The 19,932-nt window shown below is 36.9% G+C and overlaps 1 protein-coding gene across 1 annotated transcript in view; it reads right to left on the bottom strand.

The window, feature by feature from the left end:
* Window positions 1-19,932, bottom strand: part of LOC150095284 (laminin subunit alpha-1-like) — a 1,249,242-nt gene that overhangs the window by 663,141 nt on the left and 566,169 nt on the right. The gene's annotated exons all lie outside the window — the stretch shown is intronic.

Genomic DNA, 19,932 nt, shown 5'->3' with positions numbered 1-19,932 from the left:
GATTTCGACTACCTTACCATGCTGGTCATCTTTCTTGTCTGAGCCTAGTAGTGCTCATGAGAGCTTGCTTGATCACTTTCAACTTTTATACTAGTCACAACTTTTTTATTGATTTATTTATCATTATTATTTTGAAAGTTTTTCTAATGATTTTTACCCATCCATCCAACTTATACTTGATTTCGTGTGTAGAGGCTTAAGTGCTGTGAGGACATCATGTTGGAGGCTTAATGGATTTTTTACAACACTCAAAAAGAATTAAAATAGAATTTAATACTTCCTATATTTCATCCTAGTCACTAGGACATCTACGGGGATTCCAAGCCATGGCCTTACATGGCTTGGAATGTAAAGTGGGACCTCTGGTGATGAGTGTTTCCCAACTCTTCGGAAGCTTAATGAAACCATATGTTTGGTTGGTTTCTGAGACTACTGCAGCTGCTTCTTAGACGCAGCAGCAGCTCTCAGAAACCAACCAAATCTTAATAAATACGGTTGCATTAAGCTTCCGAAGATTTGGGAAACACTCATCACCAGAGGTCCCACCTTACATTCCAGGTCACCTACTACTGCCCTTAGAGGGCGCTCCACCATAGGACTTTAGTGTCACCCACGCGGTTGGGCTTAGTATTGTAAGATTTGTGTGTGCATGTTACATTAATTGTTTTTGTAATCCCCGTAGATGTCCTAGTGACTAGGACGAAATATAGGAAGTATTAAATTCTATTTTAATTCTTTTTGAGTGTTGTAAAAAATCCATTAAGCCTCCAACATGATTATACTTGAATTATCTTCCTGATGATGAGTATACAGTCTGATTTTGCATTGCTTCCTTCAGAAATGCTTGATTATCTCTTGTGTAATGCTGCCAACCTTCCATTGAAGATTCTTTATACAATGGAACTACTTCAATTTACTTCTTAAGATTGTCATAATCACCTGCCCTATAGTTCAATATATATACAGGGTGTCCCATAATTCTTAGTGCAGTTATAAATTTTAATAGGTTCAATATTATAAAAGTTACAGATTTATAGTATATATCTTAAAGAGTATGTAATTAAGTTTTATCTATAATGATTTGCATCTTATTAGTGCTCAACACGACCACCATCTTGTGAGACATGTAACTAGGCAATTTTCAAAGTTCCAGAAAACGTTTAGCAGTTGATGAGCAGTGACTGCAGTGTTTGTAATTTTAGTCTTAAGGTCATCGAGAGAAGCAGGTTTTGAAGCATAAATGACTGTCTTGATGTGACTTCATAAGAAACAGTCCACTGTAGTCAGGTCAGGTGACTGAGATAACCACAAAAGAGCACCTCCTCTACCGATCCACCTGTCTGTGAAAGTGTCATCCAGAATCTTTCGGACCTGTGTCATATAGTGACAGGGTGCCCCATCCAGCTGGAAAATGGTTTTATTCATAAGATTTAATCTCTTTAATTCAAGAATAAATAAAATTCTGAAGCATTCACCCCTGAGAGTCGACTCATTGAAAAAGAATAGCCCAATAATGCAACACCTCCTAACTGCACACCACATGTTAACTTTTGGTAAGTCTCTTTCATGTTGCCATATTTTCTGAGGCTTCTCTGTACTCCAAATGCAGCAGCTTTGACGGTTCACTTTTCCATTTATGTGGAAAGTTGCTTCATCTGAAAAAGTCAACATGTCAATAACATCTATGTCATTTTTCATCTGTATCTTCATCAGCTGACAGAAATCTGCCCTGGCATAATAATCCTCTTCTTGTAGCATTTAAACAGTTGTAATTTCCTAAGCATGTTTATAAAGTTATCTGGTTAGAATTCTTTGAATTGTGGTTTTTGGTACATTTAACTTAGCAGTAGCACGTCGCAATGATTTCTTGGGACTCTTATCAAATGCCCTCTTGATTTTGACCACATACGCTTCCCTTGATGAACGTCTCAGTGATCTGGGTCTGTCAGCAATTGATTTAGTTTCACTGAATTTTTTCATCCAGTTATTAAAAATTTCTGTGTGGAGCCTCCTTGTTATAATGGGCAGAGAATTTTCTTCTTACTGCTGTTATGGAATTGAGTTCAGAAAGCCAGATGATACAATTGACTTTTTCTTCAACATTTGCCATCTTCAATCACACCAGTTCTAAAAAAAAACAAAAAAAAGAAAAAAGTAATTAAATATTATTATTATTATTACCCCAAGACCTCATGAAGTCAAAGACTCATCTGGGAGGTCCTTTTATCACACACACAGCTCATCATACCTTGAACACATCCAAACTCCTTGCAGACACCACACTCTCAGGCAAGGCATTCCAATCATTCACAACTCTGCATGAAAAAAACCTGCCTCTCACTCCCCTACTCACACACTCTTTATAAAGTTTCCGGGGATGACCTCTGGTTCTCCCCTGATCTCCTGCTATTCTCTGTAGAACTTCTCCACCATTGATCTTATAACAACCCCTTACCAACTTGTAGGTCTATATCATATCTCCCCTCTTCCTCCTCTCGACCAGACTCTGCAAATTACATCTTCTCAATCTTTCCTCATACTCAACATTCCAGAGGTCAGAAACTACCTTACTCAGTCGCCTTTGACCTTTCCAACATCTCTTCATCCTTCTGAAAAGCCGGTGATCACATCTGGGCACAATAGTCCATGTGTGGCCTAATCAAAGCCTTATAAAACGAAACAAGAATCTCCCTACTTCTACACATCAGTGTCCTCTGCATCATTCCCAGAAGCCTTTGAGTTGTCTTCACAATTTTGGCAATGTGTCACCTAAATTTTAGATCCTTATCCACTATCACCCCCCAGATCTCTTATTTCCTCTACCTCCAACAATATATTCTCGCCAAGCATAAATTCTGCATCCCATCTTTGTTTTCCAAATTTTAAAACCTTACATTTTGCAACATTGAACTCACATCTCCATTTCCAATCACTTAATTTATTCAAGTCTTCTTGCGAGGCCACAACATCTTCGCTACTCTTCATGGTTCATCCCAACTTTGCACTATCTGCAAACAACTGAATATCTCCATCCAAATCTTCACCAATATAATTAATAAACAAGTTAAACAGTAATGGCCCTAAAACAGGCCCCTGAGGCACTCGACTAGTGACTTTCCTTTTCCTGGTTATCTCACTCCCATACACAACTTGTTGATACCTATCAGATAGCCAGTCTCCAATCCAATGTACTAATCTAATATCCAACCCCATTTACTCTAGTTTGACTGTCAACTTATCACGAGGTACTCTATCAAAAGCCTTTGCAAAATCCAAGTATATTACGATGTATCCTTCTCCTCTGTCCAAGGAAGCAGTCACTTTATTGTAATAAGTAAGTAGATTACTAAAACATGACCTCCCTGTAGAAAATCCATGCTGTCCATCAAAGATAATAGCATTGTTGTCAACCCAACTCTGGATCCTAGTTCTCACAAGCTTCTCCAACAACTTAACCACAACACCTGACACACAGATAGGCCTATAGTTTGATGCTTGAGTTCGATCACCTCCTTCATGAAGTGATACAATCTTGCCCTCCTTCCACTCCATAGGAACTTGAGCAAGTGCAAGACTCGTATTAAAAAAATATGTCAAGACAGGTGTCAACTCCATGGCACATCCCTTCAGAATACGCGGTGATATATTATCAAGTCCCACAGCCTTATTTACATCTAGTTTACTCAACTCCCCAAACACCTCTTGCTCACTTACAGTCAGTCTCTCCGACCGATCATCAACTGCTCTCAATCTCTCGATGAAGTCACATTCACAAGATTGAAAGATCTTTATGAACTGCTCATTAAGTATCTCCACCACATATTCTGCAACAGCTGTCTTTATACCATTTTCTCCAATCAATGTCATCCTTCCATAATCATTCTTTCTTTTGTTGGCTACATATCGAAAGAACTCCTTAAGATTTGTTCTGGCTTCATTAGCTAACTGCTGTTCATACCTCTCTTTAGCAACTCTCACCAACCAAGTCACCCTCCTTGCCTGGTCTTTGTAGACTTCATGAAATTGGCTATTTCCACTTCTCATATGCTGCCTCCACAATGCCCTTTTTTCTCTGTATCGCATGCTTAATAGGTTTATTCATCCATCTTACACCTACCTTATTTAACCTTCTTACCCTTGGAATACATTTAGACATTGCATCTACTAGATAGTTTTTGAAAATCCCCCAAGCTGCATTGATCTCTTTTCCAGCTAACTCCTCATTCCACACTACACCCACAAGCTATCTCCTGAGCTCTTCATAATCACCCCCCCCCTCCCTTGTAGTTCCACATATACCCTTTTCTCACAGTGGTCCTCGCACTGCTGGCAACCACCCAGGTATTCACCTCATTTCTCACCAATTGGTGGATGATTTGACAACTCATTTATAATTACATCCTTTGATGAGATGACCAAATCCAAGACCCTTAATCCTCGTGTGCCCTCTGTTACATACTGTCTGAGGTAGTTATCCTCAAAAATTCAAGAAACTCAATTTCTTTACTTCCAGTTGCTATCTCATCATTCCAGTCTATATTGCCATAATTAAAATCACCCATAATGATCACCCTTTTCTTATTTGCTTGGCTAATTTGACTATACATTTCACTATCACCACCATCCACATTATCTGGTTAATAACAACATTCCAACTAGTATTTGATTCCATTCACCTCTATCTCACATCATCAAATTCCTCAAAACCACTGGCGTTATTTCCGTCTTGCATCTCTACTTTATATGGACATAACTCAGTAGCTCTCCCCATCCCTTTTTACCCCTTCTATCCTCATGAAACACATCATACCCTTAGGATGTTAGGATGCCATCCTCTTCTAACCATGTCTCACTTATTCCGAAAATCTTTGGGTGAACAGACGCAACTGGTGCAACCATTTCATCTGCCTTGTTTCTTATACTTCTAGCATTGGTATAGAAACGCAACAGCTTGTTTCTGGATCTACAGCTTGTTCCACTGATATCTCCATGCTAGACTAGGACCATTTCCCTTTCTGCTTCATTTTAGAACCCTTTTCAATTCCAACTGTTTCCTCTTGATCCTTCATCCCATTACTTTCATGCCTACACATGCTCTTACCTCCTCTTGGAGCATCCACTTTTCTCACGCTGTGTACCCCTGTCCATCATAAGCCTCCCTGTTTCCTTGCTCCTCTTGCACACCCATTCTCTCATTTTCTATACTCATACCACTCACTTCCCCATTCATATCCACTTCTCCAATCTCTCGTGTCTTACTCTCCTGCTCTTCCACATCACTCCCCTCTCGATCTGATTCATTCTCTCTATTCACTTCTCTACCTTCCAGCAGCAGTCTCTCCAAGCGACTCACACCATAACCATTCAAATGCAGTCCATCGCTTCCATACAGCTCACTTCGTCCCTCAAACTCATTCCACACATTAACAAACTGTATTCCCATCTCCTCACACATTTCAGCCAGCATATCATTCATAATCCTTGCTCTCTGCCTCATTTCACCACAGTCATACCTAGGCAACACTCTAACTACCCTTCTGTCACACTATTCTCTTTTATCCTTCCATGCAGCCTCCTGATATACGGGAGATATGCTCTGATATACGCTCTTTGTCCTCTCTCAAATCATTTGTACCAATTAATATTATTAACTCTTTTGCTTGCTTCTGCCTCATATCCAATGCCTCAATCACTCTACTCATTTTACCACCTGGAAAACATACCTTGTGTGTTCTAACGTCTAGCACACGTTTAATAATGGAGTCGCCATACAACGCCACTTGCTCATCTTTCGTTAACTCTTTCATGCCATCATGATTTATTTTTAATAGTTTTGAACTGAATTCTCTTAATTTCATTCTGCATCCATTTCATTTCTTGCCTCATCCAATCCAATTCAACTTCTGAATCTCGCGACACATTCTCTCTATCATTCAATCTTTCTAACTCTTGACCCCCTCCCCTCTTCTCACTTTCACTCTCATTCATCCTTCTTTGTTTCCGTACTTTCGGTCTAACATGCGTCCAACTTTTGCTATCATTCTTCTCACTTTCACTCTCATTCATCTTTCTTTGTTTCAGTACTTTCAGTCCAACATGCGTCCAACTTTCGCCATCATTCATTCTTTTTTCGCTATCATTTATTCTTTCGATTTTTTTCACTTTCGATTTCTGTGTCCCGCCATTTCTAGTTTCATTCGTTCTCTCAATTTCATTTCCTTCCACCAATCTTGCCTCACTTTCATCCCTTTTAACATCCATTACAGTTTTCAAATCGCTCTTTTTCTTTTTTACTGATTTTTTTACATTTTTTCTTCTCTCTTTCAAATGTGCACTCATGTTCCCTGCAACATTCTCGTTACTAACACTTTCTGTCATCAATTTAATATTTGCATCCTCGTTCAGGTCTCACTTCACACACACCCTTCTTCCATCCACAAATCATTTATGTAATCGAAGTAATACATATAACAGACCTCACACTTAACGAAACAACTGAAATCTAAATTAAAATCATGGAATGACAATGCCACCGCCATTTTTTTTTTTTTTTACTGCAGGTTACTAGATATAATAATAACGATTTCGTAATTAAGTTTGGGCAAGAAAAATCCTCCACAGTAATAATACCGGTAGCGCACAATGTTCACAGCCACTCCCACTCAAACAACTACGCATATACACTTAATCATTCCCAGAATAACACATCTCAATCAGGAGCTCTTCTTAGACACATCCACAGCACTTGGCTGTGGAATAATAACATTCATGCATCAAAAATTCTAATAGTTCATTATCATCAAATTCCTGACATGTATTCTCAAGGGGCACACAGAATATGATAATACTATATAAAAAATTTACGTCGTTACTAACTTCCTATCTACAATTTTCCTCCAAATCAATCTGTTACCTGTCAATTCTTCAAGATTGTCAGATCTTATATTTCTATCTTCAAAGGCACTTTTTATTGCATCAATCCACCTATATCTTGGTCTTCCCCTGGTTCTTTTCCCTGCCAACCTGGCAGAGAACACTTGTTTTGTAAATCTTTCCTCTCCTATTCTGATTAAGTGACCGTACCATCTGAGATTTGCTCTGCTAACACATTTCTGGATGCTAACAATGTCAAGTTCTTTCCTAATATCCTCGTTTTTAATATGATATTGTCATTGATGCCATCTTTTCATGCCCCTAATCTTTCTCAGGACTCTCATATCTGCTGTCTCCAGTCTTTGGTCAAGTGTTTTACTTCTAACCCAGTTCTCAGATCTATAAGTTAAAAGTGGTTTGAACACTGTCTGTATACAGCTAATTTAGCGTTCTGACTAATTTCTCTCGTATTCCATATAAATTTCGTCAGTAGCCTTCCTACCATACCAGCTTTCTTGATCCTGCTGTCTATTTCCATATTTAATTTACCATCTTCATTAAAAAATAATTTTTAATTAGCTGAAATGTTTGACTTGTTCTATAAGTTCTCCATTCACAACTGCATTGTGAATGGAGAACTTTTCAAAGCTACTGCCTATTTTCATTGTCATGTTATTGCTGACCTTCATACCATATCTATTACAACAGTTATTCAATTTAGTCAGGGAATCTTGCAGATTTGTACCGGATTTATTTAAAAGCATAACATCATCCGCATAAAGCAAAGAGCTGACATTAACATCTCCAATTTTGATATCATGTTTAATACCACTTTCCTTCATAATGTGATCCATATAGATAATGAATAACAGAGGGGATAATGTACATCATCCTTGTCTGACACCAGATTTAACATTAAACCATCTTCCTGTACTTCCTTCAATTCTAACTGCTGACTTACAACTCAAATAAATACCATGTACTGCTTGATATAATGGCCCACTGACACCATACGACTGTAGTGCTTCGAATAGCTTCTCTCACCTCGCCATATGCCTTTTCCAGATCTACAAAACTTAAATACAGATCTTTGTTATATTCCCATAGCTTCTCAACTATTTGTCATCAAGTGAAAATCTGATCCTGACAGCCTCTATTTGGCCTGAATCCAGCTTGTTCTTCACCAAACTTTTCTTTCACAATTTTTCTCAACCGTTTCTTAAGTATACTTGCATAGATCTTTCCAGGAACACTCAGTAGAGAAATACCTCTGTAATTCTCACATTCAGTTTTATTTCCCTTTTTATATATGGGTTCTATGAGAGCTCTACTCCAATCATCTGGAATTCATCCCACTGTCCAGGCTTTCTGAACTATGCAGTGCAGCCACTATAACAATTTTATACCTCCATACTTGAGCATTTCTGGTTGAATATCATCTACTCCAGCTGCCTTTCCACATTTCAGACTTTTCATGGCTTTTTCTGCTTCAAGTATGAATATGTATTCCTGATTGCATGCAAGGTCAGTGTTTTTTTATCACTGTGCTCTCATTGTTTCATTTCTAGCCTGGTTAGCCAAGTGGTTAGCATATCCACCCCTCCAGCCAAAAGGCTGCAGGTTCAAATCCTGCTTTGGGCATGGATGTTTGTAATTGTGTGTGAAAATACTAGTGGTGGTAGTTGGCAGTAGATGCCGTTGGTGTAGTGGTGTAGTTGCAGTCTATTGTAGTTGATGGAGATGAGAACTGTAGGGTAGGAGTCCTCCCTCAATGAGTCCTTGGACTCCCTGGAGGTGTCATGTAATAATAATAATAATTTAGCAACTTTTCGAAGTAATTACTCCATACTTTAAGAATATCTTTTTCTCCAGTGGTTTTCATCTCACATTTATCATCTCTAATTCCTTTTACAGCACTCGTTCCTCCATTTCTGTGCGTTTTCAACAGTCTGCAGAATATTTTGCCACCATCTTAATATTTATTTTCTATGTTCTTACCAAAGTCTTCCCATGACTTTTCTTTAGCTAGTTTTACACAGTGTTTAGCTTTCTTGCATTTGTCTCTGTATTCAACAAGCTGACTTATTTGCCAGGAATATGCTTTCTTTATTTCCTTCACTGCCTCTTTAACTTCCTGTGTCCACCATGGAGTTCTGATTTTTCTATCCTTGCAGACAATCTCACTACTGAATCAAGCAATGTTTCCTTCAGGCTTGCCCACTGAATCTCCAAGGTTTGGTTCCTGTTCACAAACTCTTTCATTTTTTCTTCAATAATGTTTTGTATTTAGTCTACAGTTCACATCTGAGAGCTGCCCAACTTTTATTCACTTTAAAACTTTCTTATATGTTCTTATTTTCAATATGAAATTCAGTTTTATCCTGCTCAAGACTAAATGGTGATCACTTCCAATTTCAAATCCTCTGTATACTCTATTGTCCTGCACCAGAGAGAAAACATCACATCAACAATAACATAGTCAATGAGACTTTTCTTATTCTTGCCTCTTCTCTACATGTGAATTTGTGTACATTTTTATGTTGGATCACAGTGTTAGTAATAACCAGTCCATGCCGGTCTGGTTGGCCGAGTGGTTAGCATATCCGCTCTCCAGCCAAAATGCTGCGGGTTTGCATCTCGCCTTGGTCATGGATGTTTGTGATTGTCTGTGAAAGTTCTAGTGGTGGTAGTCGGCGGTAGATGGCATTATGGCATTAGATGATGAAGGTTGGTGGAGTAGTGAGACACGAAGTTGTAGAGTTGATGCCTGTCCCTCGATGAGTCTTTGGACTCCCTGGAGGTGTAATATAGTAATAATGTCCTGAGCAGAAATCCAACAGATATTTGCCATCATTATTAGCTTTGTTCTTTCCTCCAAATTTTCGCAAAATATTTTTATGTGTCTGATAATCATTTCCTACTCTGCTATTTACATCCCCAACAAGGATCAACTTTTCCTTGTCAGGTGCTTTCTCTAAAGCCATAAAAAATTCCTCCACTTCTACCTTAGTAGAACCTTCTGTGGGACCATAGGCACAAATAAGTCCCATTGTCCAGTTCTCCATTCTCATATTTGTCCACATCACTCTGCTTGAATTGCTTGCCATTCAAGAATATTAGCCTCGCATTTAGTGTTGAATACTATGGCTACTCCTTTTCATTGATTGTCATTGCCTGAATATAACACTTTGTATTTAGTGCTCAGAAAGATCTCACCAGTTTTTGTCTTTTTTTTTGTTGCAATTCCTCAGCTAGCTCCATTTCTTTACCATTCAGGCTTCTTATGTTGATAGTACTGATCTTGAACTCTGAGGATGTTGAGCTGGGGTGTGTTTCAGGATTTGTTCCAGAAGCTGACTTTTTGCTGTTCACCCTGGTTCCCTGGTGAAAACAACAAGGGCCTTGTTTAACCAGGTGACATCCCAGTCAGCATGAGATTCTGTCATGTTATATGATCATTTTATATTATGGTTTAAGCCAAAAAGAATACAACTTGATTGGCTAAATCAAAAATTGCCATCCTCATTCGTTCAGTGTCCAGGTCAATACCTATCAGGGTGCACTAAGAGAAGGTGAAGATTGGACATTAGGTGAAGCCCTGGTCGGTTCTCCACATTCCTTTAAAGGCTATGTGGAGGTCTCTCAATTATACAGCTTTGACTCTTAAGCACCCCACCTTCTGACCTTTGGAATACTTTTAGACATTGCTTATACTAGATCAGTGGTCGGCAACCTTTTTAAAATGAAGGCTTTTTAACATGAATACTGCAGCACCATGACACTAACGGGCACTGTGTTGCCGAATCCTCCTGATTTAAGCAATTAAATTTAAAATTACATTTGGCATGAATGTTTTTGAAATGTCTTTCTATATTACTTTTTTTAGAAATAGCCACATTATTATTGCATAAAAAACAAATACATTTTCCATTATGATTGATAAAGCAAGGCACTCACATCTGATCTGACAGATACATGCTAATTGTTAACATGAACAACGTTTAGAAATGGTGTGAAGGGTAGTGAGAGCAGTCGCATTGATAACTAGATGATGTCAACAACTCAAACTACTATGATCAGAGGTCTCTCGTCCACTCGGGCACTCGCATCTGATCTGACAGATACATGCAATTGTTAACATGAATATTCTTTAATGGTTGTGGGAGCGATTGCATTGATAACTAGATGATGTCAACAACTCAAACTACTTATGACCAGAGGTCTCTCGTCCACTCGGGTGCTCACATCTGATCTGACAGATACATGCTAATTAGAAGAAACACACGTATAAACCACAGTGAAAATTATTTAATTGTAAATATTTCATCCTAAGTATCTTAGGACATCATCAGTACAGTATTTAAACAAAGTTAGGAATAACATACAGTTAGAGCACATGATTACAATAGAATCTCATGAAAATGTGCATAACGTGCTAAAGTAGTACAAAAAAAAAAAAAAAAAAAACGTTAATTATTTAACACAATTTTGTATGATAATTTCCCATACTTTAGGAATAGTAAGAATGTCGTTGCGGTTTAGGTTTGGTCTGTGTAGTAGGGCTTCAGAACTTTCTTTGTATAAACGTTCATGTTTAAATAAAGATCTATGTAAAAGTTTAGCCTTTTCACAATGGATCCTATGGTTTGGATTTTCAATTCTGTGTTGAGAGAGGCCAGATTTCTGCGGTTTAAGAAGACGAATGTGGTCTTGATGTTCCGAGATGTGTTTCTGAACAGACCTACCTGTCTATCCAAAGTAAGATAATTTGCATAAGCATGGAATCTCATAAACACCAGGTAACATCAAGGATGAGAATTTGTCCTTAGGAGAAGGTAATAAGTTGTAAATAACTGTATGTTATTCCTAATTTTGTTTAAATACTGTACTGATGATGTCCTAAGATACTTAGGATGAAATATTTACAATTAAATAATTTTCACTGTGGTTTATACGTGTGTTTCTTCTAATTATGAATGCACCACAGGTTTCGTTATTTAAAAAAGATACATACTAACTGTTCTTCATGTTAACAATTGGCATGTATCTGTCAGATCAGATGCAAGCGCCCGAGTGGACGAGGGACCTCTGATCATAAGTAGTTTGAATTGTTGACGTCATCTAGTTATCGATGCGACTGCTCTCACTACCCTTCACACAATTTCTAAACGTTGTTAGATTCCTTTGTTTTTTAGTATGTATGTTTGTTGAATCACTCCCGCATCAGTGCAAATACTTTGGTTTACAAAGATATTTCTAACTCTTTATAATGGATAAGCATGAAAGGAAAAGAAAGTACTATTTTAATGATGATTGGAAGGATGAGTGTTGCTTTATCAATCTTAATGGCAAATGTATTTGTTTATTATGCAATAATAGTGTGGCTATTTCTAAAAAAAGTAATATAGAAAGACATTTCAAAACCCTCCATGCCAATTTTAATTTTGACTATCCAGTGAAATCCGAAATAAGAAAAAAAAAAAGATTTTATCTTTGAAATCATTATTATTATTGTTCCGGGCAACTCCAAGGAGTCAATAGACTCATCGAGGGAGGCCCTAACATCATGTCAAGAACAACTATTCGACATTGACACAGTATCTATCATACCTTGCCTTGAACTCATTCACGGTCGTAGCACCCACAACAGACTCTGGAAGCTTATTCCACTCATTCACCACTCTCCAAGTAAAAAACCTAGCTCTAACTCCCTTGTCAACCACGCTCTTGCCCAGCTTCCATGCATGGCCCCTAGTCCTCCCACCACCAGTCATATTTTCAAAAATATCTTCTGGATCAATCTTATAGAAATCATCCATTACTAAACAGCAAAGGTTTTTTACTAAACCGTTGCAACAGTCAAAAGCAGCAACAGTCGCATCTTTTAAAATTTCGCATTTGCTAGCTAAGAAGAAAAAAACGTTTACAGATGGAGATTTAATTAAAGAAACTATGTAGAAGCTGCAGATTCACTTTTTGAAGATTTCAAAAATAAAACCGAAATAGTTTCGGCTATAAATACATTGCAGTTATCAGCAAGAACCGTAACTAGAAGAATTGAATCAATTGCAATTTATTTAGTAACAGAATTAGCAAATGATATGGAAAAATGTGTTTTCTTTTCACTACAGCTGGATGAATTGACAGACAAAGCATATACATCACAATTGGCAATTTCAGTGAAAATGGTATTTGATGATTTTTCTACAAAAGAAGAATTTCTTAAATTCTTCCATTGAAGGGGCATACTAGAGGAGAGGATATATTTTCCGTTTTTAAAGATTTTGTACTATACAAAAAATTACCAATTCACAAATTAACTTCAATTACTACTGACGGTGCACGAGCAATGACTGGTAAGGCAAATGGATTTATTGGTTTGTGCAGACAGGATTACTGCATAAATTTATGCAGTAATCATTGTCTTATTCATCAGGAAATGTTATACGCTAAAACTGTCAATTTTAACATGTTGTGTCAATTGTAACAAAAATTATTAATTCGATAAAATCAAAAGCAACCCAGCACAGGTTATTTAAATTACTTTTGAAAGATGAAAATACTGAAAATGATGACCTACTATTACATACTGAAGTGAGGTGGTTTAGCAGAGGTACAATATTGAGCGATTTATTATTCTTTTGCCGCAAATAAAAGAATTTATTACATCAAGAGGCGATTACAAAGAATTAGAAAATAAAAATTGGTTAATAGATCTTGGATTTCTAACAGATATAATGGCAAAGTTTAATGATTTAAATCTACAATTACAAGAGAAAAATTCCCATATTGCTGATATGATTAGTGCGGTCAATGCTTTCAAGTGTAAGTTGGGACTATTGTAATCCCATCTGATGAAAAATTCGTTGTCATATTTTTCAAATGTAAAACATATCAATGAAAGTTTGAATAATTTAACACTACATCATATATAAAAATCATAGACACACTATTAGAAGAGTTTTCTTTCCGCTTTCAAGATTTTGTGACTTTAGAACCTGTTGTTAGATTTTTCCTAAATCCATTTAACATTACTGAAGATGATATGCCTGCTAAAATTTCCAATTACTTTGAATTAAGTAATACAGAAGACTTGGAAATGGAAATAATTAATTTACAAAACAACATGATTTTAAAAGCTCATCATGATGACAAAATGTTCTGGAAGTTAGTAGATAGAAATACTTCTCCTATTCTGAGAAAATGCTCGCTAAAAATGTATTCATATTGTTCAAATACATACAATTCTGAGACCCTTTTTCAAATATGGCATATTTGAAATCAAAATATCGATCTCAACTTACAGACTCACATTTGGATAATTGTTTAAGAACAGGTACTTCAAACTATATGCTTGATTATAAAAAATTAGCAGATGATGTACAAGGCCAGGTCTCTCATTAAATTCTATTGAATTTATATTTTTTGTATTCATTTTTTTATTTTTTATGGTATTTTATATTCATTCATATGTGACAAAACTATGTTGTAAAAGCGAGGTAAATAAAATAATGTTAAAATTTGAAATCTCATTTTTCGTAAAAACAACTAATCATAGAATTTCTAAGCCCCAAATGAAAGAAAAAATGCCTGTGTCTTGAGCCCTCCTTAATTTTCAAATTTTATATTGTGCTCTTCATATTAAAAAGGTTGCTGACCTCTGCAAGATGTGCTTTATATTTATGGAAAATACTAAGGAAAGAGATCTGGAGCTTGTTCCACCTTTACTACGAGTTGCCCATAAGGCACTACTTATGCTTACATCCGCCGAAACTTTTAGTTTCTATATATTCTGCATGTTGTAAAAGCGAGGTAAATAAAATAATGTTAAAATTTGAAATCTTATTTTTCTTAAAAATAATTAATCATAGAATTTCAAAGCCTCAAATGAGAGAAAAAAATGCCTGTGTCTTGAGCCCTCCTTAATTTTCAAATTTTATATTGCGCTCTTCATATTAAAAAGGTTGCTGACCTCTGCAAGATGTGCTTTACATTTATGGAAAATACTAAGGAAAGATGTCTGGAGCTTGTTCCACCTTTACTACGAGTTTCCCATAAGGCACTACTTATGCTTACATCCGCCGAAACTTTTAGTTTCTATATATTCGGCACGAAACTCTTGTAGCTTCTATATTCAGCTATGAAATAATGTTGGATTCAATACTCACTTAATTTGTACCATCATGTATTATATTTGCAGTGTTTTTTCTTTGTTTTCTTGCATTTTAGCACATACTAGTAATGAATATCTCTCTGATATACTGCGATCTATGCTGCAAAGTTACCGCTGCGAGCTCCAAAGCAATTTCCAATAATTTCTCTGAGGGCACACTAAAAATTCTCCACGAGTGCCATGGTGCCCATGGGCACTGCGTTGCTGACCTCTGTACTAGATGGTTGTTGAATATCACCCAAGCAGCATGGATCTGCTTTCTATCCAACTTCTCTTTCCATTCTACTGCTGGAGCTGTCTCCTGAGCTTCTCATAATCACCACCCTTGTAGTTGCACATATACCCTTTTATCACAGAAGTATTCACATGGCTGGCAACCATCCAGGTAATCACTTCATGGTCACTCTCACCAACTGCAGAGAGATTTGACATCTCATTTATTATAACATCCTCTGATGAGATAATGAAATTCAAGGCCCCCAATCCTCATGTTTCCTATGTTATATACAAACTGAGGTAGTTGGCCCTCAAGAAACTAATTTTCTTAACTTCCAGTTGCTATCTCGCCATCCTAATCTATATTGCTGTAATTAAATTACACATACTAATCACTCTTGTAACATTTGCATGGCTAATTTGCTTATACATTTCCTGATAGTATGCTCCACATTACCAGGTGTATATCAACTTCCCTTCCAACAAAGTATTTCATTCTATTAATCTCTATATCACACCATACTTATTTAAAACCACTATTTCCCCCTTGCATATCTATCTTGTGTGGACATAACTATTTTTCAATCATCAATAGCACTCTATCTCTATTTTTAACCTGGCTATCTTTACGAATTACATCATACACTTTCATCTGTATTCCTGTCAGGATGTTATCCTCAGCCAACGATGTTCTCGCTTACTCCAACAATTTTTGGATGAACAAACTTAATGTAGCCATGTCTTTTATGTTGTTTCTGATACTTCTGTTGATTTTATACAAATTATAATAGCTCATTCCTGTTCTATAACAAATTTCAATCATACTGCTTATTAGATGTGACTTCTCCATACTTTCCTGAAGCCATTTCTTTTTCTCCTCACTTGTCCCAGAACCTTCTTAAAATCCAACTGTTGAGAGTTTATTTTTCACTTGGTTAGACTATAATAAGTTTAGTTTAATCCTTTATCCAAGTGTGAGCAAACAAAGTTTGCGCCTGAAAGTATCTTCAGGACTGGGGTAAGGTAGTACAACACCAGGCAACTTGTTGCAAAGGTGGAGAAAGCTCTCTCATCACTCCCATCTCAGTATCTCCCATAATGCAAAGCACATCTCCTTGCAGATATGTGACCTCAATAAAGGTCGAAACCGGTATGGGTAGTGGCCCTTGCCTTAATGCATAGCATTACACATATCTGCAAGGAGATGTGCTTTGCACTATGGGAGATACTGAGATGGAAGTGATGAGAGAGCTTTCTCCACCTTTGCAACGAGTTGCCTGGTGTTGTACTACCTTACCCCAGTCCTGAAGATACTTTCAGGCGCAAACTTTGTTTGCTCACACTTGGATAAAGGATTAAACTAAACTTATTAAAATCCGACTGTTTACCCTACATCGCAGCTCATCCTCTTCCTTTATTGTTTACACACATTCACACACTCTTGAAGCATCAACCTTTCTCACGTTGTGTTCCACTCTCCACTCTGAATCTCCCTGTTTTCCTGTTTGTCTTGCATGCCTATTTTTTAATTCTCTACACTCATGCTACCCAATTCTTCATTCATAAGCATTACTTCAACCTCTCCTTCCTTACTAACCATAATATCACTTCTTACTTTCTCAGATTCATTCTTTGCACCCATTATGGTCCCTTCCAACAAATGACTCACACAAATCATTCAAATATAGTTCAATTCTCTTTTCAAACTCATTCCACACATTAACAAACTGCAATCCTTTCTCTTCACACTTTTGTCTGAATATATCATTCATGACTAGTAATAAAATAGTGAGAGTCAATGAGCAAAAAAAAAAGGATGCAAGATGTGAGGCAGATTACAGTGAAATGGAGATATCTATAGAAGAGTTAAGAAGACATAAACAATAATGTCATTATGGAAATGATAAGGAAAATCCAAGAGAGGCATTGTATGGTGATTCGATTATTAGAGGTGCGGTAAACTAGAAGATGCACAAGGCTTGTTTTCCTGGAGATAAAATGAACAAAATGATTGAGGCATTGGATATGAGAACTAAGCAAGCAAAGGAGTTGGTGATGGTAGTAGTAGTAGGGACAAATGACTTGATTGAGAACAAGGAGAATGTAAGATTGGATATCAGGAGGTTATTGAGAAGGATAAAATATAATAGTGTGATGGGAACGGTAGTCAGTATGTTGCCCATAGTAGGAGTAAGGTGAAGAGCAAGAATTATGAATGAAAAATGAGTGAATGTCCTCCTAATCAAGAATGATAGGGAGGACACTCACTTGTATAAGGAGATTCTGGGTATATTGTATGCAGCTCTGATTATGGACTGCTGTGTGCAGGTTTGATCATCTGGTTTTGAAAAGGATGAAGAGATGTTGGAGAAGGTCCAGAGGCAAATGACTTTCTGATCAAAATAGTTTCTGATCTCTGGAATGTTGAATATGAAGAAAGGTTGAGACAATGAAATTTGTCTGGTGGATAGGAGGAAGAGGGTTGATATGATAGAGACATATGAGTTGGTAAGGGTTTGTTCTAGGATTAACATTGAATAGGTTTTTCATAAAATGGTGAAAGATTGGGGATAAAAACAAGAACTCATTCCCGAAAGCTGCATCAGGAAGGTGTGGGCAAGGATAAGAAGCATGTTTTTTGCATGGAGAGTTGCAAAATGATTGGAATGCATTGCCCAAGAGAGTGGTATCTGCAGAGAATTTGAATTTGTTTAAGGTGCAACATGATTAGCTGTGTGTGTGTGTGTGTGTGTGTGTGTGTGTGTGTGTGTGTGTGTGTGTGTGTGTGTGTGTGTGTGTGTGTGTGTGTGTGTGTGTGTGTGTGTGTGTGTGACAAAATGTACCTTCTAGATCAGCATAGTTCTTGCTCTCCACTTCATTTCGTCACTGTCATACCTGAGCAATGCACTGACTACCTTTCTTATCACACATTATCTTTTATCCTGTGGCCGGCCTGGTTGGCCGAGTGGTTAGTGTATCCGCTCTCCAGCCAAAAGGCTGTGGGTTCAAATCCCGCCATGGGCATGGATGTTTGTGATTGTCTGTGAAAATACTAGGTGGTGGTGGTGGTGGTGGTGGTGGGTGGTAGATGCCGTTGGTGTAGTTACAGTTCATTGTAGTTGGTGAATTGAGTGGTGGAGACAGGGAGATGTAGAGCAAGTGTCCTCCCTCAATGAGTCTATGGACTCCCTGAAGGTGTCACGTAATAATAATAATCCTTCACCACAACCTCCAGATAACCAAATTTAAATTCTCTTTGTTCCCAGTCAAGTCATTTGTTCCTACTACCACTACAAACTTCTTTGCTTGATTTGCCCTCATATGTAACATCTCAATCACTCTATTTATTTTCTTCTTAGAAAACCACCTTGTGCATCTTCTAATTTATCACATTTCTAATAATCAACTCTCCATACTCATTCCACACATTAACAAACTGCAATCCTTTCTCTTCACACTTTTGTCTGAATATATCATTCATGACTAGTAATAAAATAGTGAGAGTCAATGAGCAAAAAATACACGTCACTTGTGCATCTTTCGTTACCTTTTTTATACTGACATCATGCGTTTTAGTCTTCTTCACTTTCCATACAAATCTCAAATTCTCTTCATTTCACTCCATATCTGATTCATCTCTTTTCTCATCATCAACTCAGCTTTCAAATCTTGCATCCATTTTTTACTATCATTCACTCTATTTTATTGCCAGTCACACAGGTTCTCTGTCAAGCCTCAACTCATCACCTTACCGTTAATTTCACTCTGTTTTTGAATGTCATTATTGCCACTCTTTATCATCAATCAAACTTTTTTCCTTGCTGTCACTTCCACAATCTTCAACTACCATGTCAGTTATGGTGCCATATTCTCTCCTCATATTTTATGCAAGATTATATCATGATCCACCAAAAAATATACATATACATACATACATATGACATTCATGGCTGCATATCATTTTTGAGAAATCCACACCATATACTTTGTTTCCATATAAATCTATTCAATGATTTGCCTTTCTCCATCATGTTGTATCAGTGTGCTAACAAAAACAATGAATTTATGATAATATCACCTAAGAAATTTATCCAGTTGCTGTGTTCCACACTCAAATATCTCACAGTAATACTTAATCTACAATTTAGACAATATCAGCACACATTTAAATACAAAATTTACTTATCCTCCAGCAGCCCTCATGATGACGGATGTTTAACTTCGATATTTATCTTCAAAAAATGGCTATATTAGTCCTGTCTGCCCCCTTTGGAGAATAAAAGGCATTATCAAATATCACACACACACACACACACACCTATTTTTATTTTACTTGTAGCTGATTACTAACTAATCATTAGTCATACCTCATTTTATGAGATATTATCTCTGGTCTACCAACAATAAAAGAAAAAAAGAGAATATGTTAAACAATGATCTCTGTTACTTAGATGAGCTTGCATATTAAATAAGAAGGATTGATGGATGATAATGTATTGCTCTGTTCATATAAATTGCAGAGGATAAATAAGCAACATACTTTAAGATACAAACAAATGTCAACACACTTAAAAATCTATAGAAATTTACATTTGTGATGAAGTTAAATATTTTTGTTGGATATGAACCCATTATCTATTTTTCCTGGACAGGACATGTGAAATGAGTTG

The sequence above is a fragment of the Typopeltis vanoorti genome, chromosome 20 (assembly GCF_054136105.1).
Source record: "Typopeltis vanoorti isolate ZY-2024b chromosome 20, IOZ_Tvanoo_1.0, whole genome shotgun sequence".
NCBI classification, from domain to species: domain Eukaryota; kingdom Metazoa; phylum Arthropoda; class Arachnida; order Uropygi; family Thelyphonidae; genus Typopeltis; species Typopeltis vanoorti.
The sequence above is the reverse complement of the archived record's forward strand: the minus strand, read 5'-3'. Positions and strand labels throughout refer to the sequence as shown.